We start from the raw sequence: 25,412 nt of genomic DNA on the forward strand, positions 1-25,412 counted from the left end.
TGCCACACCAGGCTCCTTTCACCAATAATGAGGTCAACAATGAGGTCAGACGTTATCTCCATGCTAGTGCCACACCATGCTCCTTTCAGCAATAATGAGGTCAACAATGAGGTCAGAAGTTATCTCCATGCTAGTGCCACACCATGCTCCTTTCACCAATAATAAGGTCAACAATGAGGTCAGAAGTTATCTCCATGCTAGTGCCACACCATCCTCCTTTCACCAATAATGAGGTCAACAATGAGGTCAGAAGTTATCTCCATGCTAGTGCCACACCAGGCTCCTTTCACCAATAATAAGGTCAACAATGAGGTCAGAAGTTATCTCCATGCTAGTGCCACACCATGCTCATTTCACCAATAATGAGGTCAACAATGAGGTCAGAAGTTATCTCCATGCTAGTGCCACACCATGCTCCTTTCACCAATAATGAGGTCAACAATGAGGTCAGAAGGTATCTCCATGCTAGTGCCACACCAGGCTCCTTTCACCAATAATAAGGTCAACAATGAGGTCAGAAGTTATCTCCATGCTAGTGCCACACCATGCTCCTTTCATCAATAATGAGGTCAACAATGAGGTCAGAAGTTATCTCCATGCTAGTGCCACACCATGCTCCTTTCAGCAATAATGAGGTCAACAATGAGGTCAGAAGTTATCTCCATGCTAGTGCCACACCATGCTCCTTTCACCAATAATAAGGTCAACAATGAGGTCAGAAGTTATCTCCATGCTAGTGCCACACCAGGCTCCTTTCACTAATAATAAGGTCAACAATGATGTCAGAAGTTATCTCCATACTAGTGCCACACCAGGCTCCTTTCACCAATAATAAGGTCAACAATGAGGTCAGAAGTTATCTCCATGCTAGTGCCACACCAGGCTCCTTTCACCAATAATAAGGTCAACAATGAGGTCAGAAGTTATCTCCATGCTAGTGCCACACCATGCTCCTTTCACCAATAATGAGGTCAACAATGAGGTCAGAAGTTATCTCCATGCTAGTGCCACACCATGCTCCTTTCACCAATAATGAGGTCAACAATGAGGTCAGAAGTTATCTCCATGCTAGTGCCACACCATGCTCCTTTCACCAATAATGAGGTCAACAATGAGGTCAGAAGTTATCTCCATGCTAGTGCCACACCAGGCTCCTTTCACCAATAATAAGGTCAACAATGAGGTCAGAAGTTATCTCCATGCTAGTGCCACACCATGCTCCTTTCACCAATAATGAGGTCAACAATGAGGTCAGAAGTTATCTCCATGCTAGTGCCACACCATGCTCCTTTCAGCAATAATGAGGTCAACAATGAGGTCAGAAGTTATCTCCATGCTAGTGCCACACCATGCTCCTTTCACCAATAATGTTGAACAATGATTCTCACCCATTTCGCTTATTCTAACTCCTTGACTCTCTACCTATCATCACGTGACATACCACATGGACTGGTGCTGCCACCACAAATGTTCACATTCTTTGGCTTGGCTTCGCGGACGAAGATTTATGGAGGGGGTAAAAAGTCCACGTCAGCTGCAGGCTCGTTTGTGGCTGACAAGTCCGATGCGGGACAGGCAGACACGATTGCAGCGGTTGCAGGGGAAAATTGGTTGGTTGGGTGTTGGGTTTTTCCTCCTTTGCCTTTTGTCAGTGAGGTGGGCTCTGCGGTCTTCTTCAAAGGAGGTTGCTGCCCGCCAAACTGTGAGGCGCCAAGATGCACGGTTTGAGGCGTTATCAGCCCACTGGCGGTGGTCAATGTGGCAGGCACCAAGAGATTTCTTTAGGCAATCCTTGTACCTTTTCTTTGGTGCACCTCTGTCACGGTGGCCAGTGGAGAGCTCGCCATATAACACGATCTTGGGAAGGCGATGGTCCTCCATTCTGGAGACGTGACCCATCCAGCGCAGCTGGATCTTCAGCAGCGTGGACTCGATGCTGTCGACCACAAATGTTCACATTACACATCAATAAATTGGAGGGGTAACAAAGTCCAGTACCACCTAGTTTATTTATAATACCAAAATGACTATAAGACATAGGCCATTCAGCCCATAGAGTCTGCCCTGCCATTTAATCATGAGCTGATCCATTTTCCCACTCAGCCCCACTGCCCCCGACCGTCTCCCCATAACGTTTGATTCCCTGGATAATTAAGAACCTATCAATCTGCGTTAAATACACCCAATGAACCAGTCTCCACAACCACTTGTGGCAACAAATTCCACAGATTCACCCCACCCCCACCTCTGGATGAAGAAATTCCTCCTCATCTCTGTTCTAAGTGGACAGTCTTCAATCCTGAAGTTGTGCCCTCTTGTCCTGGACTCTCCCACCATGGGAAACAACCTTTCTACATCTACTCTGTCCACACCTTTCAACATTCAAAATGTTTCAATGAGATCCCCCTCATTCTCCTAAATTTCAACAAGTCCAGGCCAAGAGCTGTCAAAAACTCCTTGTATGAACAGAATATGATCCCTGTATTCCGCCTCTCTGCTTCTTGCCCAGCAGCCAATGCTCTACCCACACGAGTATATTTCCAGTTATAGAACACTACAGCATAGTACAGATGCTTTGGATTTGTATATTCCTTAAGAAATACTAAACCCTCCCTACCCCATAACCTTCTTTTTTTCTTATATCCAAGTGCCTGGCTAAGAGTCTCTTAAATTCCCCCAATGTTCCAGCCTCCACCAGCATTCTCAGAAAGGCATTCCAGATAACCCACTTATCCCTGGCATGTCCTCCAAACTTCCCTCCCTTCACTTTGTACAAATGTGTTCTGGTGTTCACTGGTGCTGGCTGTCCACCCTGTCTATGCTTATCAATATCTTGTGGACATCTGTTAAGTCTCCTCTCATCCTTCTGCACTCCAAAGAGACAAGTCCTAGCTCTGATAACCTTGCCTCATGAGACTTGTTTCCCAGTCCAGGCAACATCCTGGTAAATCCCCTCTGCCCCCTCTCCACAGCTTCCACATTCTTCCTGTCATGAGGTGACCAGAACTGAACACTATACTCCATGTGTGGTCTCACCAGAGATTTGTAGAGTTGCAACATGACCTCTCTACTCCTGCATTCAATCCCCAATTAATGATGCCCAACATCCCAGGCCTTCTTAACTCTCCTATCCATCTGTGTGGCGACCTTGAGGGATGTATGGATTTGGACCCCTAGGCCCCTCTGTTCATCCACACTCTTAAGTAACCAACCATTAACCCTGTCCTCAGCCTTCAGGTTGGTCCTTCCAATATGCATCAACTCACACTTATCTGGATTGAACTCCACCTGCCACTTTTCCACTCCACTCTGCATCCTGTCTATATCCTCTTGTAATCTTCGACAACCTTCAGCTCCATCCACAACATCTCCAACCTTCGTATCATCCGCAAACTTACTGACCCATCCTTCCGCCTCTTCATCCAGGTCATTTATAAAATTCACAAAGAGCAGGGGTCTCTTCTGGAACTCCACTGACCTCAGGCCGAATCCTTTCCTTCCACAACTACTCTCTGCTTTCTTCATGCAAGCCAATTTTTTGGAATCCACACAGTTAGATTCTATGGATCCCATGCCTCATGACTTTCTGAACAAGTCTCCCATGGCGACCTTCTCCAAATGCTCATAGATCCTGTCCTTAAGGATCCTCTCCAATTGTTTTCACCACTGACGTAAGTCTCACTGGTCTAGAATTCCCAGGATTCTCCCTATTACTTTTTTTAAACAAGGGGTCTCCAATCCTCCAGTATCTTCCCTGTGCCAAAGAGATCTCAAAGCCACTGACCCAGCTATCACTCACTTCCCACAGCAGCCTGGGATATATCGCATCTGGCCCCAGGGACTTAACAATCTTGATGTATTTAAGAAGATCCAACATTTTCTCTTCCTTAATCTCTGCATTGTCCAGCACACAGTCCTGTTTGATTTGACCTCGCCCTGATCAAGGTTCATTCAAACTGGTATAAACGATATTTGCAATTTCTCCATTAGATCTGTGAATGCTTTCCATTGTCTATCCACAGTCAACTCCCCCATAAACACCACCTAATCAATCTTACTCAACTCCCATCTCATACCATCATAATTCCCTTTATTTAAATTCAGGACCTTAGTCTCGGTTTTAATTTCTTCATTCTCCATGTCGAGTGAGAATTCGATCATATTGTGATCACTCCTACCCTCGCTCGTACAACAAGATTGTTGATTTGCCCCTTTTCATTGCATAATACCCAGTCTAAAATGGCCTGCTCCCGAGTTGGTTCCTCGACATATTGGTCTAGATAACTGTCCCGTAAATATTCAAGGAATTCCTCCTCTTCAGTATTTTTACTAATTTGGCTAGTCCAATCTATATGTAAATTAAAGTCTCCCATGATGACAGCTGTTCCCTTATTGCACGGTTCTCTAATTTCTCTTTTTATGCCTTCCCTCACCTCTACAGTACTATTTGGAGGCCTATATACCACCCCCACTGACGTTTTCTGCCCCTTGCTATTCCTCAGTTCTACCCATATAGATTCCGCATCTTCCGAGTCGATATCCTTTCTGTCAATCGTGTCGGTCCCTCCTTTCACCATCAATGCTACCCCACCCCCTTTTCTTTCTTGCCGATCCCTCCTAAATATCGTATACCCCGGGATGTTAAGTTCCCAGGCTTGCCCACCTTGCAGCCATGTTTCTGTAATCCCAATCAAATCGTATTTGTTTATCTCAATTTCCACAGCCAATTCATCTACCTTGTTCCGAATGCTTCTTGCATTAAGATATAAAGCCTTCAGATTTGCTTTTTTCACCCTCCTTGCTCTTTCTGATTTTTTACTTTCGCTGCCAAACCTAACTTTTCCTGTTTTATCTTTTCTGTCCTTTGCCCTATCATACAGGTTCCCACCCCCCTGCCAAATTAGTTTAAACCGCATCCGACAGCTGCACCAAACCTAGCTGCCAATATATTGACCCCTTTTGCATTTAGGTGTAACCCATCCTTCTTGTAAAGGTCATGCCTTCCCCAAAAGAGATCCCAATGGTCCAAGAAGCCAAAACCCTGTCTTTTACACCAGCCCCTCAGCCACACATTCATTTGTCTTAACCTTCCATTTTTGTCCTCAGTTGCACTTGGCACAGGTAGCAATCCAGAGATCACCACCCTGGCGGTCCTGTTTCTTAGCTTCTGTCCTAGCTCGCTGTAATCCTTTTTTAGTACCTCCTCCCTCTTTTTATCTATGTCATTGGTACCCACATGTACCAAGACATCAGGCTGCTTGCCCTCTCCTTTCAGAATACTCTGGACCCAATTTGAGATATCCCGTACCCTTGCACCAGGGAGGCAGCACACCATGCGGGTATACCTATCTTGCTCACAGAATCTCTTGTCTGTACCCCTGACAATGGAGTCCCCAATGACCACTGCATTCCTTCTTACTTTTTGTACCACCTTATCAGGCTCAGTGCCATCGACTTGATCACTGCAGCCAGCTTCTGTCAGGTCACAGGTGTGCTCTCCATTTTCCAGGCATTTTTCTTCCCTCCCCTGACAATTACCCACTTACCTGACACATCTAGTCTCGGGGTAACTATCTCCCTGAAAGTTGAATCTATTAACTCCTCACTCTCCCTTACCAGCCGCAGGTCCTCAAGCTGCAGCTCCAGATCCCCAACTCGGTCATTAAGGAACTGCATCTCGGTGCACCTGATGCAGATGTGGCTATCTGGGAGGGTGGAACTCACCCATGGTTCCCACATCTGACACCCAGTACAAAGCACTAAGCCCATAGGCATGACGGAGTTAAAATAATACTGCTTACCTTTCTCCTCGCCTGCTTTCGCCTAAGCCTGTTGAGCCAAAGCCTGGAAGTCCCACTCCTTCGCCGCATCGCTCGCTCGCTGGGCCGCTCACCTCACCTTCTCATCACTATCACCAAGCACCTCCTCCTCTGACTCACAGCCCGACTCTCTCCGAGCTCCTCCTCCGACTCACAGCCCATCTCTCTCCGAGCTCCTCCTCTGACTCACAGCCCAACTCTCTCCGAGCTCCTCCTCTGACTCCCAGCCGAACCAAGTAGGCCCAAGCCCCGGTATGCCCCCAACTTTTATAGCTTACCTTCTCGTCACTTTCTCCAAGCTCCTCCTCCTCCGACTCACAGCCCGACTCTCTCCGAGCTCTTCCTGTGACTCACAGCCGAACCAAGTAGGCCCAAGCCCCGGTAAGCCCCTGAATTTTATAGCTTACCTTCTCGTCACTTTCACCAAGCTCCTCCTCCGACTCCCAGCCGAACCAAGTATTTCCTACTATCTTTTCCTTGTCCCAGTGGGCCAAACCTAACCTGAACCTTGCACAAGTGGTCCCTAAACTTCCTCCATGTTACCTCTGTGCTTTCACCCTTAAACATCTGTTTCCAATTTATTCTCACTAGTTCCTGCCTCATCCCTTCATAATTAGCCCTTCCCGAGTTAAACATTTTCCCAGTTTGACTGTTTTTATCCTTTTCCGTACCTATGTTGAAGCTCAGGGAGTTGTGGTCACTCTCACTAAAATGCTCCCCCACCGAGAGGTCCGCCCCCTGACCAGGTTCATTCCCCACAACCAAATCCAGTCTGGCCTCTCCTCTCATCAGCTGGTCCACATACAAACTTCTTTGCATCTGTTTTAAATTAACTTCTTTTTATCCTGATGTTGTCCCCTCTTGTCCTATATTCTCTACCATAGGAAACAACTTTGCCACATCTACTCCGTCCAGGCCTTTCAGAATTCGCAATGTCTCTATGAGGTCCACCCTCATCTTGTGTACTCCTAATGAGTACAGTCCAAGAGCCAACAAGCATTTCTCATAGGCCGGTCCTTTCATTTCTGGTATCTCTGAACCCTCTCCATTGCTAGCACATCCTTTCTCATACAAGGCACCCTAAAGTGTACACAGTACTCCAAGTGAGGTCTCACCAGTGCTTCATAGAGTCTTAACATTACATCCCTGCTCTTGTATTCTATTCCTCTAGATAGAAATGCAAACATTGCATTTGCCTTCTTCACCACCGATTCAACCTGGAGGTCAACCTTTCGGGTGCCCTGCACAAGGACTCAAGTTCCTTTGCATTTCTGAATTTTGAATTTTCTCCCCATCTAAATAGAAGTCTGTCTGCTCTTTTTTTTCTACCATTCACTTCCCAACTTTGGGCAAAGATCTCAGCTGAAGAGCATTCTCTGAATCTATTCAAGTCTCTCCAGCACCACCTATTTTGGTATCTGCAAACTTAGCCACAAAGCCATATATTCCATAATCCAAATAATTTATTTACAACATGAAAAGAAGCACCCCCAACACAAACCCCTGTGGAATACCACTAGTGACAGGCAGCCAACCAGAATTGGACCCCTTTCTTTTCACTCTCTGTTTCCTGCTCATCAGCCAATGTTCTATCCATATAACAGTTTATGGCACAGAAACAGGCCCTCTCAGCCCCACAAGTTCACATCGGTTCACTCAAACAACTCCGCTAGATCTCCCCGACTATTCTCCGCCCTTAACCATCCAACTCCCTCCTATCCATGTATATATCCAGCCTCCTCTTAAATGAAAGAATTGGCTCTGCCTCAACTATTTCCTACGGAAGATTATTCCATTCAGCCCCCACTCTCTGAGTGAAGAATCATCCTCTAATGTTTCTCCTAAAATTTTGCCCCCTTACCCTCAACTTGTGTCCTCTTGTTTCAACCTCCCCTGCTCTCAGGGGGAAGAGTCTACTTGCATCTAGTCTATCTATTCCCTTCATAATTTTAAACACCACTATCAAATCCCCTCTCAACCGTCTACGTTCCAATGAATAAAGTCCTAACCTCTTCAATCTTTCTCTGTGATCGAGGTATTTTAAGTCAGGCAACATCCTGGTAAATCTTCTCTGCACCCTCTCCACCTTATCTATATCCTTCCTATAATTTGGAGACCAGAAATGAACACAATACTCCAAACCTGGCCTCACCAACGCCTTAAACAGTCGCAGCATCACTTCCCAACTCCTATACTCTATGCTATGATTTATGAAGGCTAACACACCAAATGCCTTCTTAACCACCCTGTCAACATGGGAATCTGCCTTCAAGGAACACTGCACCATGACTCCAAGATCTTTGTTCTTGTGCATTCCCCAATGTCCTCCACATGTCCCATTTTGATTATTTTTTTTCTAAACTGAAGTACCTCACACTTCTCTACATTAAATTTCATCTGCCATCTTTCAGTCCAACTTTCCAGACAAACCAAATCCCTCTGTAATCCCTGAAAACCTTTCTTGCTATCCACCACTCCCCCTATTCTCATTTCGTCTGTATTTACTTACCCATTTAACCACCCCATCATCCAAATCATTAATATAAATTATGAACAACAGGGGACCTAGTACCGATCCTTGAGGCACGTCGCTCATCACAGGCTTCCATCCTGACAGACAGTTGTCCACCATGACCCTCTGTTGTCTCTCCTCCAGCCACCTCTGAACCCATCTTACTATTTCTATATTAATCCCTAGTGACTGAACCTTCCTACTAACCTTTCATGTGGAACCTTATCAAAAGCTTTGCTAAAATCCAGATAGACTACATCAGCTGCCCTACCTTCATCCACCTTTCTTGTCACTTCTTTGAAAAACTCAACAAGGATTGTCAAACATGACTTCCCCTTCACAAACTCATGCTGGGTGCTCCTGATCAATCCCTGCCTATCCAGATATTTATATACACCATCTCTAAGAATACCCTCCATAACTTTCCCTACCACAAGCTTACAGATCTACAATTACTTGGCTGACACCTCGTGCCTTTTTTAAACAACGGAACTGCATTAGCAACTCTCCAATCCCGTGGCACCACACCCTCCTCCAGTGATGGTTGAAAAATCACTGACAGTGCCTCCACTATTTGCTCCCTGACCTCCCTTAACGTCCTGGGGAAAATCCCATCAGGACCAGCAGACTTATCCACTTTTACTGACCCTAGCAGCTCCAAAACCCTCTCTTTACTAATCTCTATCTTTTCCATAATTAAGCCATTTGCCTCTCTTATCTCACATAGTCCAATGTCCTTTTCCTTCATGAGCACAGTTGAGAAAAAATAGTTTAGTATCTCTCCTATCTGATATAATTCCTCACACAGTTCACTACTCTCATTTTCCATCAGTCCTATTCTATCCTTAACTCTAATGGACCCATGGTCACTGGATCCAAAGTTCTCACCAACGCACACTTCCATCACCTGCCCTATTCCGTTCCCTAACAATAGATCTAACACTGCCTCCCTTCTAGTAGGCACCTCAACATACTGCTGTAAAAAGCAATCCTGCACACATTGTACAAAGACTAAGCCATCTTGCCTCTCACTGATTGTGTTTCCCAATCAATGTTAGGAAAATTGAAATCCTCAACTTTCACAACCCTGTTTCTACTACACATATCAGTTATTTCCCTGCACATTTGCTCTTCCATTTCCCTAACCTCTTTTGGCAGCCTATAATATACCCCTATATTTGTAGCCTCACCTTTCTTATTTTTTTTAGTTCAACCCACAGAGCCTCACGCAATGAGTCCTCCAGTCTATTTTGCCTCAGCTCTGCTGTAATATCTTCCCTGACAAGCAACGCCACACCTCCCCCTCGTACCCTGCCAATTCTGCCACGCCTAAAGCAGCAAAATCCTGGAATATTCAGTTGCCAGTCACAACCTTTCTTCAACCATGTCTCACTAATTGATATCACATCATAAGGCCACATGTCAATCCACACCATTAGTTCATCCACTTTATTTACCACACTCCTTGCATTGAAATAAATGCATCTCAGAGATCTTCCACCTTTAACTTCTGCCTCTCACCCTCTCTACAATTGTTACTACGGCCACTATTTATTACCTGCCACTGTTCCACCTCCAGATTGTGTGAAAAAGCCATTTTTCTTTGCCTAGAGACTCTGTTCTTGCTCTCCTCCCTGACATGAGCCCCTGTCCCCAACCTTAATAGTTTAAAGCCCTAGCAAACACCTCTGCCAGGAGACTGGTACCTCTAGGATTTAGATGTAACCCATCCTTACAGTATAGGTCCCATCTCTCCTAGAAACAGTCCCAGTGGTCCAAGAATTTAAAACCCTGTCTTTTACTCCACCCCTTCAGCCACATATTCAATCTCCACCTGACTCTATTTTTCCCCTCACTATCACGTAGCACAGGAAGTAATCCAGAGATTACAGCCTTAGTGGTCCTTCTTCTGAGTTCCCTGCCTAACTCCTTATATTCATTTTACAGGACCACTTCTTCCTTCCTACCAATATCATTGGTACCGACGTGAACCATGACCTCAGGCTCTTTCCCTTCCCTCTTTAGGATGTTCTAGACTCGTGTAGCCACATCCCGGACCCTGGCACCAGGGAGGCAAACCACCATCCGGTTTTCTTTATCTCTTCCACAAAAACCTCTGTCCGTCCACCTCACCAGCGAGTCCCCTATAACTATTGCCTTATTACTTCTTTTCTGGGCTACAGAGGCTGAGCCTACACCTCTGCCTGCCTTAGCCTGACTATCCCCTTCCTCAGTACTCAAGGAGGAGTATCTATTTCTGAGGATTTCAGGCTCAGATGCTCTTTCTGGAGCCCGACCTTTCTCTTTCATTCTCCTAACAGTAACCCATTGCCCCTCCTCCTGTGGGCCAGGTGTGACCACTTGACTATAACTTCTATCTATGACAGCCTCACTCTCCCTGGCCAAAGTGAGGTCATTGAGCTGGAGCTAAGGTCCTTAACTCGGTCCCTTAGACACTGCAGCTCAGCACACTTAGTGCACATGTGGACATCCGGGAGGTTAGAAGACTCCATGATTTCCCACATGTGACAAAGGGAGGAGAAAACTGCCCTCACACTCATCCTTCTTCCTTCTCCTTGTACCTTACCAGAGTAAATATAAAAAGATATTTATTAAATTAAATGTGACCGTCTTACCTCAAATCAGATAGGCTTGTCCTCAGCCTCACGAGTCAAAGCCCCTCTCCTTCACTGGGCCACTCCCTGTGCCTCCCCTCTTATTTATTGGCCCACTAACCAATTGACCTATTAACCAATTAATTAATTAGACCTGGCCCAGTAAATGCCATTAGAATAATATCTCTTACCTGCTCACCTCTTCCTTCCTCTGCTCCCTCGAGTGTTTGATCAGACCCCGGTCAGTGCCCTTTTATAGGCCTTATCTTCCCAAGAGCCTCAGCTCCCCACTCCTCCAACGGTCGCCTCCGACTCCCTCATGTTATACCACAGGATTTCATCTTGTTAAGCAGCTTCGTATGTGGTGAAAAACTGCAGCATGGTGTAGTGCAGAAGGACTTGGGAGGGCTTGTGCATGAATCGCAAAAAGTTGGGTTGTAGGTACTACAGGTTATTAAGAAGGCAAATGGAACATTGGCCTTCATTGCTAGAGGAATTGAATTCAAGAGCAGGGAGGTCATGCTGCAACTGTACAAGGTACTGGTGAGACTACACCTGGAGAACTGTGTGCAGTTCTGGTCTCCATATTTGGGAAAGAATATACTGGTCTTGGAGGCATTCCAGAGGAAGTTCTCCAGTTTGATCCTGGAGATGAGGGGAGTTCACCTACAAGGAGAGACTAAATCATCTGGGATTAGACTCACTTGAATTCAGAAGAATGTGAGGAGATCTTATAGAAACATATAAAATTATGAAAGGGATAGATAAGATAGAGGCAGAAAAATTGCTTTCACTGGTCAGTGAGACCAGAACTAGGAGACACAGCCTCAAGATTCAGGGGAGTAGATTTAAGACGGTGATGTGGAAAAACTGTTATTCCCAGAGAGTCATGAATCTATGGAATTCTCTGCTCAGGGAAGTGGTTGAGGTGACTTCATTAACAATAACTAACCTTCAATTTTAGATTTTTACATAAAAGGGATATGGGGAAAAGGCAGGTTGGTGGAGTTGAGTCCATGATCAGATCAGATCAGCCATAATCTCACTGAGTGGTGGAGCAGGCTCGACAGGTCAGATGGCCAACTCCTGCTCCTGTTTCTTATGTTCTTATTGTCGAAGGTCTTTAGAAAGTCAAGGACACAACATCCACTGCTTCTACTCTGTCTATCTGTAGTAGGTTTGTCAGGCATGATTTTCCTTTAAGGAAACTATGGTGACTTGAACTATTTTGTCGTGTGCCTCCAGGTATTCCGCAACCTTTTCCCAACCACCAACATCAGGCTAAATAGATCTATAATTTCCTTTCTTCTGCCCCAATCCCTTCTGAAACAGCAGAGTGATGTTCATGATCCTGCAGTCCACTGGAACCATGCCAGAATCCATTGATTCCTAGAAGATTATTACCAATGCCTCCACAAACCCTACAGTTACCTCCTTCAGAACCTGAGGGTGGATTCCATCCAGTGCAGGAAACTTATTGACCCTTAGACCATTCATCTTCCCAAGTACCTTCTCTCTCGTGATCTTCACCACACTCAGTTCAAGAAAGCCATGGGAGTCCGATACATTACTAATGTCTTCCACAGTGAAGACTGATCCAAAATATTCATTCAGTTCCTCTGTCATCTCCTTGCCTCCCATTACAATCTCTCCAGCGTCATTTTCTATTGGTCTGTCTACTTTAGTCACTCTTTTGCTCTTTATATATTTTAAAAGGTTTTAGAATCCTCTCTGATATTATTTGCTAACTTCCATTCATAATTCATATCTCTATGAGGACCCTCTCATCCTTCATTGATGACCAGTCCGTCGATGACTGCTTCATAATGATCGCTCCTCGATTACTGCTCCTTCGATATCCACACTGTTACACAGTTCGTCACTTCTATGGCGACCCTCAACTTTTGTGCTCCACGCTGCCACTGCTCTAGTCTCCTGAGCTTGTCTCCTCCAATCGTGTAACTGCATTCCCAGATCCCTCTGTTGTACCACACTCCAAAGTGCCCTAGCATTCACTATGTCTATGCTACCTAGGTTAGCCCTTCCAAAATGCAACCCTTCACACTTGTCTGCTTTAAATTCCATCTGCCGTTTTGCAGACCATTTTCCAGCTGGTCCAGGTCCTTCTGCAAACTTTAAAAGCCTTCCTCACTGTCCCCTACACCCAATCCTTGTGTCACCTACAAACTTGTTGATCCAATTGACCACATACAAATTGATAGAAATGACAAGCTACAATGGACTCAGTGCAAATCCCCGAGGCACATCATGAATTGTCCTCGTGGTCAAGGCAATCAACCATCACCATTCTCTGGCTTCTCCCTCAATGTGAGTATCGAGTGATTGAACTTTCCAGTCCGACCTACCTCCCACGTTGGAGCTCATCAGGAACCAACATCCACAGTCTTTCCTGGTAAACTCCTTAAAAAGAATAAGATTGGTTCAACATGATCTACCACACGCAGAACTATGTTGACTGTCTGGAATCAGCCCCCATCTATCCAAACACTTGTATATCCGATCTCTAAGAACATCTTGTAATAACTCATCCGTGTCAGATCTCAGGTTCAGCAGGGCAAGGTCAGGGTATTTTAGCAGATTTGCAAATGACACTGAGATTGGTGGAGTTGTGGGCAGTGTTGAGGGCTATCAAAAATGCCACAGGATATAAAGCAGTGGAAGATTGAGTTTATTCCATTCCAGTATGCGATGTTACCCTTTGGGAGGTCAACTAGTGAGGGTTGAGAGTCTGTGGAACTTATTGCTGCAGCTGGCTGTGGCAACGAGGTTGTTGGGACAGAGATTGACAGGTATTTGATTAGTTAGGGCATTAAGGGTTAAGGGAGAAGGCCAGGGAGTGGAGCTGAGTGATAAGGATCAGCTCATGATTAAATGGCAGGGAAGACCTGATGGGTTGATTGGCCTAATTCTGCTCTTGTATCATGTGATGTTGGAAAGGAGGCGTATGGTCTCTTTAGTTTCATTGGATGGGGCATTGAATATAAAAAGTAAGGAAGTCGTATTGCAGTTAAGTATTATCTTGATTTTAAAAAACTAAAACAGTCATTTTCAACACGGTTGAAGCCATTTCTGTCCATTGAAATATGTGATACCCAATTACACCCAGATTAACGTAAACAGACTGGGAAAGTCAGACACCTCTTAAAGCCCTTCTCAGTAGGTAACAGTGTCCTCATGCCGACTCTACTCACCATGATGCCCCAAAGGGCCACAGAAGACCTTGATGACGAGGTTGGTGTCTACATCTGATACCACACCGATGGCAGCCTTTTCAACCTGAGGCAACTACAGCCCCACACCAAGACATTGGAGCCACTCATCCGAGAGCTACTCTTCCTGATGATGCTGCCCTTGTCATCCATACAAAGACAGCCTTGCAGTGTATAACATCCTCCTTTGCAAAGGCCACGAAGCTCTTCACCAAGCTTAAAGAAGACAGAAGTTCTCTATCAGCCTGCACCTCAGGAAGAGTGCCACCCTCCCTACACCATCGGCGAAACTGAGCAGTTCAGGACCTGGGCGCACCATCTCATCAGATGCCAAGATCGATAAAGAGGTTGACAACAGACTGGCAAAGGCAAACAGCGTATTCGGCCATTGTACAAAAGAGTCTGGAACAACAAACATCTGAGGAAAGGCACAAAGATCTGTATGTACAGACTCATGGTACTGACCACCCTCCTGTTTGACTCGGAGCCGTGGGTCACCTGCCGTCACCACCTACAGCATCTTGAGTGCCTCCACCAGCAGTGCCTCCATATCATCCTCAATGTCCACTGGAGTGACTTCATCACCAACATTAAAGTCCTCCAGAGGTTATCAGCATCGAGACCATGCCTGCAGCAGGTGTGGAAATCCCCCTTCTTAAAACTTTATTTGCAAAGCCAAGCCATGATAAACCTGCACCCTGGTCATTTTAGGAGGGTGGGAGGAAACTGGAGCACCCAGGAAAAACCCACACAGACTCAAGGGGAACATAAAGAGAGCGCAGGATTTTAATCCGAGTACCTGGAGCTGTAATAGTGTCAGGCTAATTGCCATGCTGACCGTGCTGCCTGTACTTGGAACGCTTCGAGTAATTCTTGTCACACATTGCAGAAAGGAAATGGAGGATTTGGAAAGAGTGGAGAGGTTTACCAGGATGTTGTCTGGTTTACAGGGCATGTGATGATTAAAGTTTGGATATATGGGTTGTTTTCTCAGAAGTATCGAAGGCTGAAGGTAAACCTGAAAGAGGTGATGCTTGGGTGGACCTGAACCTTTTTCCCTGTGTAAATGCATCACAGCAAAATGGCGGGGATGCCAGGGCTGCTGTAACAGCAGACCCACAGAGAATGGGGAGAGGAGCCACAGCGCTCCTTCACAGAGTCCATCCACCCAGTCGAATAACCAATGGCTCCACACAGGCTTTAAACGACCAGTTAAAGGAGCAGACAGTCATTTATTTCAAACTCCTGCGATCACGGGGTCTGGGCCCAAGATGGTGGTGTCTACATTCAGCAGCGGCCTCGATGTGTTGTAGACTCTGGAGAAGCAGAGGACAGGTGCAGGACACCAGAAAACTGGGAGAGCACCCCAGGTGTCCTATGGGATGGTGACCACGGTGGCGGACCAGTGAGGGCCTCTGAGGCTGAACAAAAGGCAGTGAGAAACTTGTGGTCAAAGGATTCCCACCCAGGCTGCAGACTGCTGGTGACTGGCAAAAGATTCTCCACATATCAGAACCCTGGATGTGAGAGGATGAGGAGGGAAGAGGGGCTCCTGAGGGGGCCTGGGCACTGATCGTGTGGGAGGTTCAGATCTGGAGCTCAGGTTGCTGATGGTTTGGACTGATCAGGAGTCTGGGTGGCTGTGGGAGCACGAGGCAAATCCAGCGACTCTGGGGTCTCTCTTTTACTTCTCATTGCAAGGGGCAATGGGCAATTTCTGCTGATGCCAAATCTTTGTCTGCCTTACAGCAAACTAAGTGCAGTTTCATGGAAAATTACATTTTTTATTCCTTTTTTTTTAAAACTCAGTATCATTTTTAATATTATTAGCTAATCTCCTTTCATAGTTCATCTTTTCTTTCTGAATGACTTTCTTTGTCACTTTCTGTAATTGTCGAAAGGAGTCTCAGTCCTGATTCCCCACTAATTTTAGCTTCCTTGTATGCCCTCTCCTTTGCTTTCATCTCAGCCTTCACTTCTTTTGTTAGCCACAATGGTACCATCTTTACTTTGATAAATTTCTTTTTCCTTGGAATATATCCATCCTGCATGCCTTTTATTACTTGCAAAAATATCTTCCAATCCTGCTCTGATCCTCCGATTAGTTTGCTTTCCCAGTTTACTTGAGCCGGTTCCTTTCTCAAACCAATGAAATTGCGTTTATTCCACTGAAAAATTGATGCAACTGATTTTTTTTTTCCTTTTCAAATTTTAAATTAAATTCAACCATGTTATGATCGCTAAAGGTTCTATGACCTTTAACTCCCTAACGATCTCAGGTTCATTGCACATGACCCAATCCGGAACTGCAGATCCCCTAGTGGGCTTCTCCACAAGCTGTTGAAAAAAGCCATCTCTCAGGTTTTCTACAAACTCTCTCTCCTGGGTTCCAGTATTTTCCTGTCTTTTCCAATCCCCTGCCATGTTAAAATCACCCATAAGTATTTTGATTTTAACCCTGTGTCATGCCTTCTGTATTTCCTGCTGTATTTCATTATAACATAACATATAACATAACAATTACAGCACGGAAACATCTTCTTCTCATCCATATACCTGTCCAACCTTTTCTTAAATAATACAATTGACTCCGCCGCCACTATTTCTCCCGGAAGCTCATTCCACACGTCTACCACTCTCTGAGTAAAGAAGTTCCCCCTCATGTTACCTCTAAACCTCTGCCCCTTAATTCTTAACTCATGTCCTCCTCTTAATGGAAATAGTCTATCCACATCCACTCTGTCTATCCCTTTCATAATCTTAAATACTTCTATCAAATCCCCTCTCAAACTTCTACGCTCCAAAGAATAAAGACCCAATCTGTCCAATCTCTCCCTATACTCTAGATGCTTAAACCCAGGCAACATTCTGGTAAACCTTCTCTGCACTCTCTCCACTCTGTTTATATCCTTCCTATAATTAGGCGACCAGAATTGCACACAAAACTCCAAATTAGGCCGCACCAATGTCTTATACAATCTCAACATCACCTCCCAACTCCTATATTCCATGCAATGATTGATAAAGGCCAGCATACTAAAAGCCTTCTTCACCACCCTATTCACGTGAGTTTCTACCTTCAGGGAACGATGTACCGTTACTCCTAAATCCACTTCCCGGCTACTGTTTGGGGGCCTGTATATAATTGCTAATATGGTCTTTTTACCCTTGACATTTCTTAATTCAACCCATAATGATTCTATCTCTTTTGACCCTCTGTCCCTTTTTCTATTGATTTAATGTCATTACTTATCATCAACCACCCGCCCCCCCCACCTCCACACCCACCTGCCTATCTTTCCTATCGACTGTGTAACCGTGGATATTGAGCTCCCAATCACACCCCTCATTGAGCCAGGTTTCAGTAATGGCTACAATGTCATACTTTTTCAATTACACCCAATGAATGTGCAACACCACCACCCCCCCCCCCATACCTTTTAGTGTGGGAGGAAACCGGAGCCCCCTGGGGAAGGCTTATGCAGATGTGGGGAGGAAGTACAAACTCCTAACAGACAGCGTGGGATTTGAACCCCGGTCGCTGGTGCTGTAACTGTGTTGCACTAACCGCTACGCCAAATGTGCCGCCCTATTTGATTTGGATTATTCCAACAGGGGTACAACAAGCCAAATGTCTGCATGGTAAATCTATTCTTGCAGCAAAAAGCTTCATTTTGCATGCTATCCAGGCCGGTCAATGCAACTCATGCAGCAGGCAGTGACATAATAACAAACAGGAAAGTAGTGGTAAGAAGTTAAACAGTGCAGGATTGAGAGAAAAGTTCTGTGAAAATCTCCGTGAGTACATCCTTCACCAAAGAAAGATCTATTTAAGAGGAGGAAATAATCTGCCCCTGAATTAGCAGCTTGATGTTTTCAAGATTGTGCATCTGCTCTCTGATTCCAGGTTGGGTGGGGGGAGGGGGGGAGAAATTATGATTGGGGTGTACTTACCATGTGTTTAAGCATTGTTAATGAATATTGAATGAAGTGCATTCTTTTCAATACATTCAGGGATATGTGAAAGTTGGAGACCCTGGGAAATGCTGTCCTGTCTGCAGAAAAGAAATTCCTGGTAAGTTAAACAGCTGATATCATGGATGTTTCCCTAATCAAAATGAATTGGAACGATTGATTTGTAATACTAGTATAAATACATTTACTTCTGTAATGTAGAAATGACTTCTATAGAAAGCATAAATCAAGATGAAGGTGGGAAGTAGAAGACACAAATAAATGAAAAGGATAGGCTGGAGTTATGGAAGAGTAATAAATAGTCAGATGCCTTGCTCTCCACTTGGAATGCTGTGGATTTGTCAATGACATGCATGGTTGGCTTGGAGATGTCATTTATGCTGTTGTATGTGGCTTGGAATTCTGCTGGCTGGGGAAACGTGGTCATTTTGACCAATGGGCAAATCTTGTCAGCATAGTTGGGGACCCATTGAGCATAGTTTGAGGCATCTCTTCAGAGTTTTCAGGGAATGTGGGAGGGGTAGCTCCATTGGCAGAAACATGCGGTCCGGTCGGGGCCAATGATGCCGTTCTTGGCCACGCAGCCAAATATTGCTAGCCATGCTGTCCAGAACACACATTTATCCTCGTTATAAGTGAGGTTCATGCATTTATCTGCCCAGTGGAACTTGCACATCGTGGAACATTGCGATTCGGCAAGTTGTAGCCACAGATAGTAGCATTATCTTGATATGGGAAGGTGGACTGTAGATCATAGCGGTCCACAATGCAGTCCATCTCCTGTTGGAAAACGGACTTCCCATTCGTGTCACCGAAAGGGACCCAGAGAAAGTGGTAGAGGCAGCCATCTGCCTTGAATACTATATACTAGCAGTCCCCTGGGCGGATCGGGAGCTGGTGATAAGCCGACCTGGTCGATCGTGGAGAATACCTGATATTGTGCGATCTGGTTGACCATATCGGATATGTGGGGAAGGGGGTAAATGTTGAGCTGCGTGTACCAGTTGATGGTCTGGCTGTACTCTATGACCATCCTATTCTTTTCCCCATCATTACCATGACGACCTGGGCCCTCCAAAGGTTATTACTGGCATTGATGATGCCCTCACCCAAGCATCGTTGAACCTCTGCTGTCAGCTACACAGTACCGTCTACTCCTGATAGCCACTGGCTTGCAATTGGGGGTGAGGTTGAGGAACAGCGGTGGGGGGGGGGGGGTTTGACCTTGAGGAGCGCCTGCAGGGGCCATCTGTGAACTGTTTGTTCCAGATGGTGAGGGGGGAGGTGCCCATCAAATCACAGAGTGACTTTCTGATTTTGGCACTAGAAATCCAGCCCCAGTAGCAAGAGGGCACAGAGATGTGGAATAACAAGCAGTCTGAAGCAGTTGTACACTACGCCCCCAAAAGTCAGTGTCACTATGGTGACTGCTGTCTACGATATGGATGCGAGTGATATCTTGTGTTTGGCAGGCCATACTTTAAGAGACAGTTATTTAACAGTATCGGGGTGGATAAAGGTGTCTGTATTCCTGCTATCAAATAAACAGATGATATTGCAGTCACTTACATGGACGTCCAGCATGGACCTGGTGAGTTTGTGCAAGGCCCCCTGGTTCAGGGTGATTGTCCGGGTGTTCCTGCACTCAAGATGGCTGCCCTTAGCCCCAAAATGGCCAGCCTTGATTCCTTGAAGTATTGTATGCCTGGGAAGATGGTGTTTGGCACACAGGCCAAAATGGCAGCCCGCATGATTTGCACCTGGCTAGAGTGAAGGGAAGATGGCACCGATCACACTGCCCAGAGTGACAACTGACCGCATGCGCCACTGCTAGGACTCGCAGATGGTTTGGACTGGCGAACTTTGGCATAATGCCCCTTTTTCCAGCACCTGGAGCACACTGCATCCTTGGCAGTGTTTCCTTGGGTGCTGACCCTGCCCGCAAAAGTAGTATTTGGAGAGATCTCCTGCAATGGTGGCTGAGGTCAGATCACTAGAGTAGTGGGATGGTGAAGGGGTCCAGTCATTCACGGGCACACGCCATGTATCATCCCAAGATCATGGCGCCCACAGTGTCGAAGCAGCTGAATAGACATCTGAGTTCTGGAGGGCCACCCCCAGTGTCTCTGTAAGTTCACCAACCCTTTGCAGAACAAGAACTTTTTTCTCCAGTAGCCACGGAATTAGAGGGTTGCTAATGTGGTTCCATTGATTAAAAATGGCACGAGGTGTCGGCCAAGTGATTATAGGCCTGTAAGCTTGACTTCAGTGGTAGGGAAAGTTATGGAGGGTATTCTTAGAGATGGTGTGTATAAATATCTGGATAGGCAGGGATTGATCAGGAGCACCCAGCATGGGTTTGGGAAGGGGAAGTCATGTTGACAAACCTTGTTGAGTTTTTCAAAGAAGTGACAAGAAAGGTGGATGAAGGTAGGGCAGTTGATGTAGTCTAGCTGGATTTTAGCAAAGCTTTTGATAAGGTTCCACATGACAGGTTAATAATGAAGGTTCAGTCACTAGGGATTAATATAGAAATAGTAAGATGGGTTCAGAGGTGGCTGGAGGAGAGACAGCAGAGGGTCATGGTGGACAACTGTCTGTCAGGATGGAAGCCTGTGACGAGCGATGTGCCTCAAGGATCGGTACTGGGTCCCCTGTTGTTCATAATTTATAGTAATGATTTGGATGATGGGTGGTTAACTGGGTAAGTAAATACGCAGATGAAATAAAAATAGGGGGAGTGGTGGATAGCAAGGAAGGTTTTACAGGGATTACAGAGGGATTTGGTTTGTCTGGAGAGTTGGGCTGAAAGATGGCAGATGGAATTTAATGTAGAGAACTGTGAGGTGCTTCGTTGGAGGCACAGAGTGGTGGGAAGTAAGGAAAACAAGCTTTACTGTCTCTTGCCTGCCGAAATAGCCTGTTATGACTACCATCCCCACTTCTCAGTTCAGCAAGAAATGACCTTACCTGATCTCACCTGTGCCTTCTTGCAGGGAAAAGTAATATGGTCATTTTTAAATGGGGAGTGGAATTGAGCTCGAGAGGAAACAGATTCTGGGTGAAAGGTAAAAGATTTAAGAGACTCTTTCTGCAAACATGATTGCAGTGGGGGTGAGGGGCTATATGAAACAAGGCTTTTCTTTAGATATACAGCATGTTAACAGGCTATTTCAGCCCATGAATCCTGAACAGTGGGAGGAAACAGGAGTCCCTGGGGGATTCAAACCCCAGTACCAATCGCTGGCGCTGTAACAAAGTTGCGGTAACCACTACGCTCACCTTGCCAGTCCAAAATAGCCAAAGGAAGTGTTGAAACAAGGACAATTGTAATATTCAAACAGTTCAGATGGGATATGGGCCAAACACAGACACTAGTTTGGACAAGTGGTGCCAAAGAGCCTGTTTCCATGAGATTTAGAAGAATGTGGGCTAAATGCAGGCAGATGTGACTAGCCCTGTGCGGCAACTTGGCGAGCAAGAATGAGTTGGGCCAAAGAGCTGAATGGCTCTGTCTCCACAACTGATATTCACCCACTCCACCTGTCTGTCATTCAGCATTCGTCACTCACTCTCTCTTTCCCTCTCACTCTCTCTTTCCCTCTCACTCTCTCTTTCCCTCTCACTCTCTCTTTCCCTCTCACTCTCTCTTTCCCTCTCACTCTATTTCCCTCTCACTCTCTCTTTCCCTCTCACTCTCTCTTTCCCTCTCACTCTCTCTTTCCCTCTCACTCTCTTTCCCTCTCACTCTCTCTTTCCCTCTCACTCTCTCTTTCCCTCTCACTCTCTCTTTCCCTCTCACTCTCTCTTTCCCTCTCACTCTCTCTTTCCCTCTCACTCTCTCTTTCCCTCTCACTCTCTCTTTCCCTCTCACTCTCTTTCCCTTGCACTCTCTCTTTCCCTCACTCTCTTTCCCTTTCCCTCTCTCTTTCCTTCTCCTTCTCTCTTTCCCTCTCCCTCTCTCTCTTCCTCTCTCTTTCCCTCCCTCTCTCTTTCCCTCACCCTTTCTCTTTCCCTCTCTCCCTCTCCCTCTCCCTCTTTCTCTCCTTCTCCCTCTCCCTTTCTCTCTCCCTCTCCCTCTCTCTTTCTCTGTCCCTCCCTCTCCCTCTCTCTTTCCCTGTCACTTTCACTTTCTTTAATTTCTCTCTTTCTATTTTCTTGCCTCACCTTCTTTGTCTTGTTTTAGTGTGTCACTGTTTAATTTCTTTTGCCAGATGAATCCTCCACAATGTGTCGACTATACTCTGAACTGCGAAATATATCCAAAGATCAGTGTTGGCTGGAGAATGTGCTGGTCAGTTCGTGCAGTGGAACCTGCCTGTCCCAGGTACAAGTCACACCAGAGGTAAGGACTTCAACTTTTGATAAAAGTTTACTAATGTTTAAGAAAGACTCCTTTTCCAAATTAAAAGCAATCGACTACTGTTTCTCTCAATCTCAGGATTTGGATGTACAGGGCACTATTTTCAACCTGCAGTTGACAACATTTGGAGGCAGGGAGAACTGTGTGAGGAACAGCAGCGGTAGAAAATACCAACACTGATGGAAGGGGAAGTGTGCTCATGGTCATACAACATGGAAAAAAGCCCACAGCCCCGACCTGTCTGTACCAAAGACTCCTCTACTTTGACTGGCAGCTCATTCCATACACCCACTTCCCTTTCAGTGAAGAATTGTTCCCTCACATTTTCTCTTCTAAATCCCACCCCTGTCACCTGAAGTTATGCTCTCATGTCTTTAATTATCTGACTCGACAGACTGTCAATATCCATCTTATCTATTCCCTTCATGATTATATTGTCCACAGTAAGATCCCACTCAACCTCTTGCATTCCAAGGACCACAGGCCTAGTTTTTCCAGTCCCTCACAATAATTCAACTTCCCTAATGCTGGCAAATAAAAACACTCTTTTAGCCTTTCCAACTTTATATTTATCCAGGAGCAAGGTGAACAAAACAGCACACAATATTTCTGGTGTGGCCACACAAACACCTTGTACAACTTCAAAATGACATCCCAACACTTGGAATTAATGCCCAACCAAGGAAGGCAAATGTCCCAAACAGCTCTTCACTACCTGTTCTGCCATCATTAATAAACTATGTACCTGCACCCCTCAGACCCTCTGCTCCACAACACTCTACCGATCAGATTTATTGTCGGAGTACATTCATGATGTCACATACAACCCTGAATTTCCTTTATCCTGCGGGAGTGGCAGAATTAACACTATTGGTAGAGCAAAAATTAAACGACACAGCATAAACATGTAAACAGATAACGAATGTAAACAAACCGAGAGAACAAAAGAAAATCACAAGAACTTAAATGAGTCCCTGATTGAGTTAATTGTTTAGGAGTCTGAGGGTGGAGGGGGAGCAGCTGTTCCTGAACCTGCTGGTGTGAGTCTTGTGGCACCGATACCTCTTTCCTGATGGCAGCAGTGAGAACAGAGCGTGTGCTTCATGGTGTAGGTCTTTGATGATTGCTGCTGCTCTTCAATGGCAGTGTTCCCTGTAGATGTTCTTGATGGTTTTGCCTGTGATGTCCACTACCTTTTAGAGGGCTTTACGTTCAAGGGTATTGGAGTCCCCATACCAGACCGTGATGCAGCCAGTTAGCACACTTTCCACCACACTTCTGTAGAAATTTTCCAGGGTTTCTGATGTCATAACAAACCTCCACAAACTCCTGAGGAAGTAGAGGCACTGATGTGCTTTCTTCATGATGCTTTAGTGTGTCCAGTCCAGGAAAGATCCTCTGAGGTAGCGACTCCCAAGAACCTAAATGTGCTCACGCTCTCCAACTCTTATTCCCCAGTGATCACTGCCATTATCAGAGCAAGTCCTGCGCATGTTCAATTTACCCAAATACCCTAGACGTCAGTCTAGGTAGGGAGGGCTTTGTTGCAAGTGCATGTCATTGGGACGAGGCAGGATAATTGCTTGGCACAGACTAGATGGGCTGAAGAGCCTGTTTCTGTTCTGCCATGTTTTATGGAGGAAGATTTAAGAGAGATTTTAGAAGTAAAGATTTTAATGAGAGAGTGATGGATGTCTGGAATGCATTCCTAGACATGGTGATGGACAATGTACAACAGGGACATTCAACATGCACATGGATATCAGAGCTATCAAGGGTTATGGGTGTGAGGTGGAGAACGATTAGATTATTGTGGACTGTTTACATAGGTTGGCACAACATCGTAGGCCAAAGGGCCTGTACTGTTCTGGAATGTTCTATGGAATCAAGGTAAATCTCCCAACAATCACCTTCCTCAATCAGCCACATGTACATTGTACCATGTTTATAAGAATAAACATGGTCATTCTTATTGATTCTTTCACCATTCGTTGTGGAGCTGCAGCTGGACGTACAATCCCCACTGACTGACATGCCCACCTATAGGCGTCCCCACTGACTGGCACCCCATTAACTGCCTGACATCCCCACTGACTGACTGACTGTCTCCAGGATCACAAGGCATATCCTGGCATCACACGTATAGCAGGAAATAATCTGCCTTGGCTGACTGATGCACATCCCCACTGACTGATGGATGTCCCCACCGACTGACCGACTGACTGATGTCCCCACCGACTGACATCCTATTAACTGTCTGACATCCCCACTGACTGACTGATATCTCCACTGACTGGCACCCCACCGACTGACATCTCCACTGACTGACATCTCCACCAACTGACATCTCCCCTGACTGACATCCACACTGACTGACATCCCTTTGACTGGCATCCCTTTGACTGGCATCCCCACTGACTGGCATCCCCACTGACTGGCATCCCCACTGACTGGCATCCCCACTGACTGGCATCCCCACTGACTGACATGCCCACCTATAGGTGTCCCCACTGACTGGCACCCCATTAACTGCCTGACATCCCCACTGACTGACTGACTGTCTCCAGGATCACAAGGCATATCCTGGCATCACACGTATAGCAGGAAATAATCTGCCTTGGCTGACTGATGCACATCCCCACTGACTGATGGATGTCCCCACCGACTGACCGACTGACTGATGTCCCCACCGACTGACATCCTATTAACTGCCTGACATCCCCACTGACTGACTGATATCTCCACTGACTGGCACCCCACCGACTGACATCCCCACCGACTGATATCCCCACTGACTGACTTCCCATTAACTGCTTAGCATCCCCAACAACTGACTGACATCTCCACTGACTGACATCCCCACCAACTGGCATCCCCACCGACTGGCAACCCACCAAC

Source organism: Narcine bancroftii, chromosome 2 (genome assembly GCF_036971445.1).
Source record: "Narcine bancroftii isolate sNarBan1 chromosome 2, sNarBan1.hap1, whole genome shotgun sequence".
NCBI classification, from domain to species: domain Eukaryota; kingdom Metazoa; phylum Chordata; class Chondrichthyes; order Torpediniformes; family Narcinidae; genus Narcine; species Narcine bancroftii.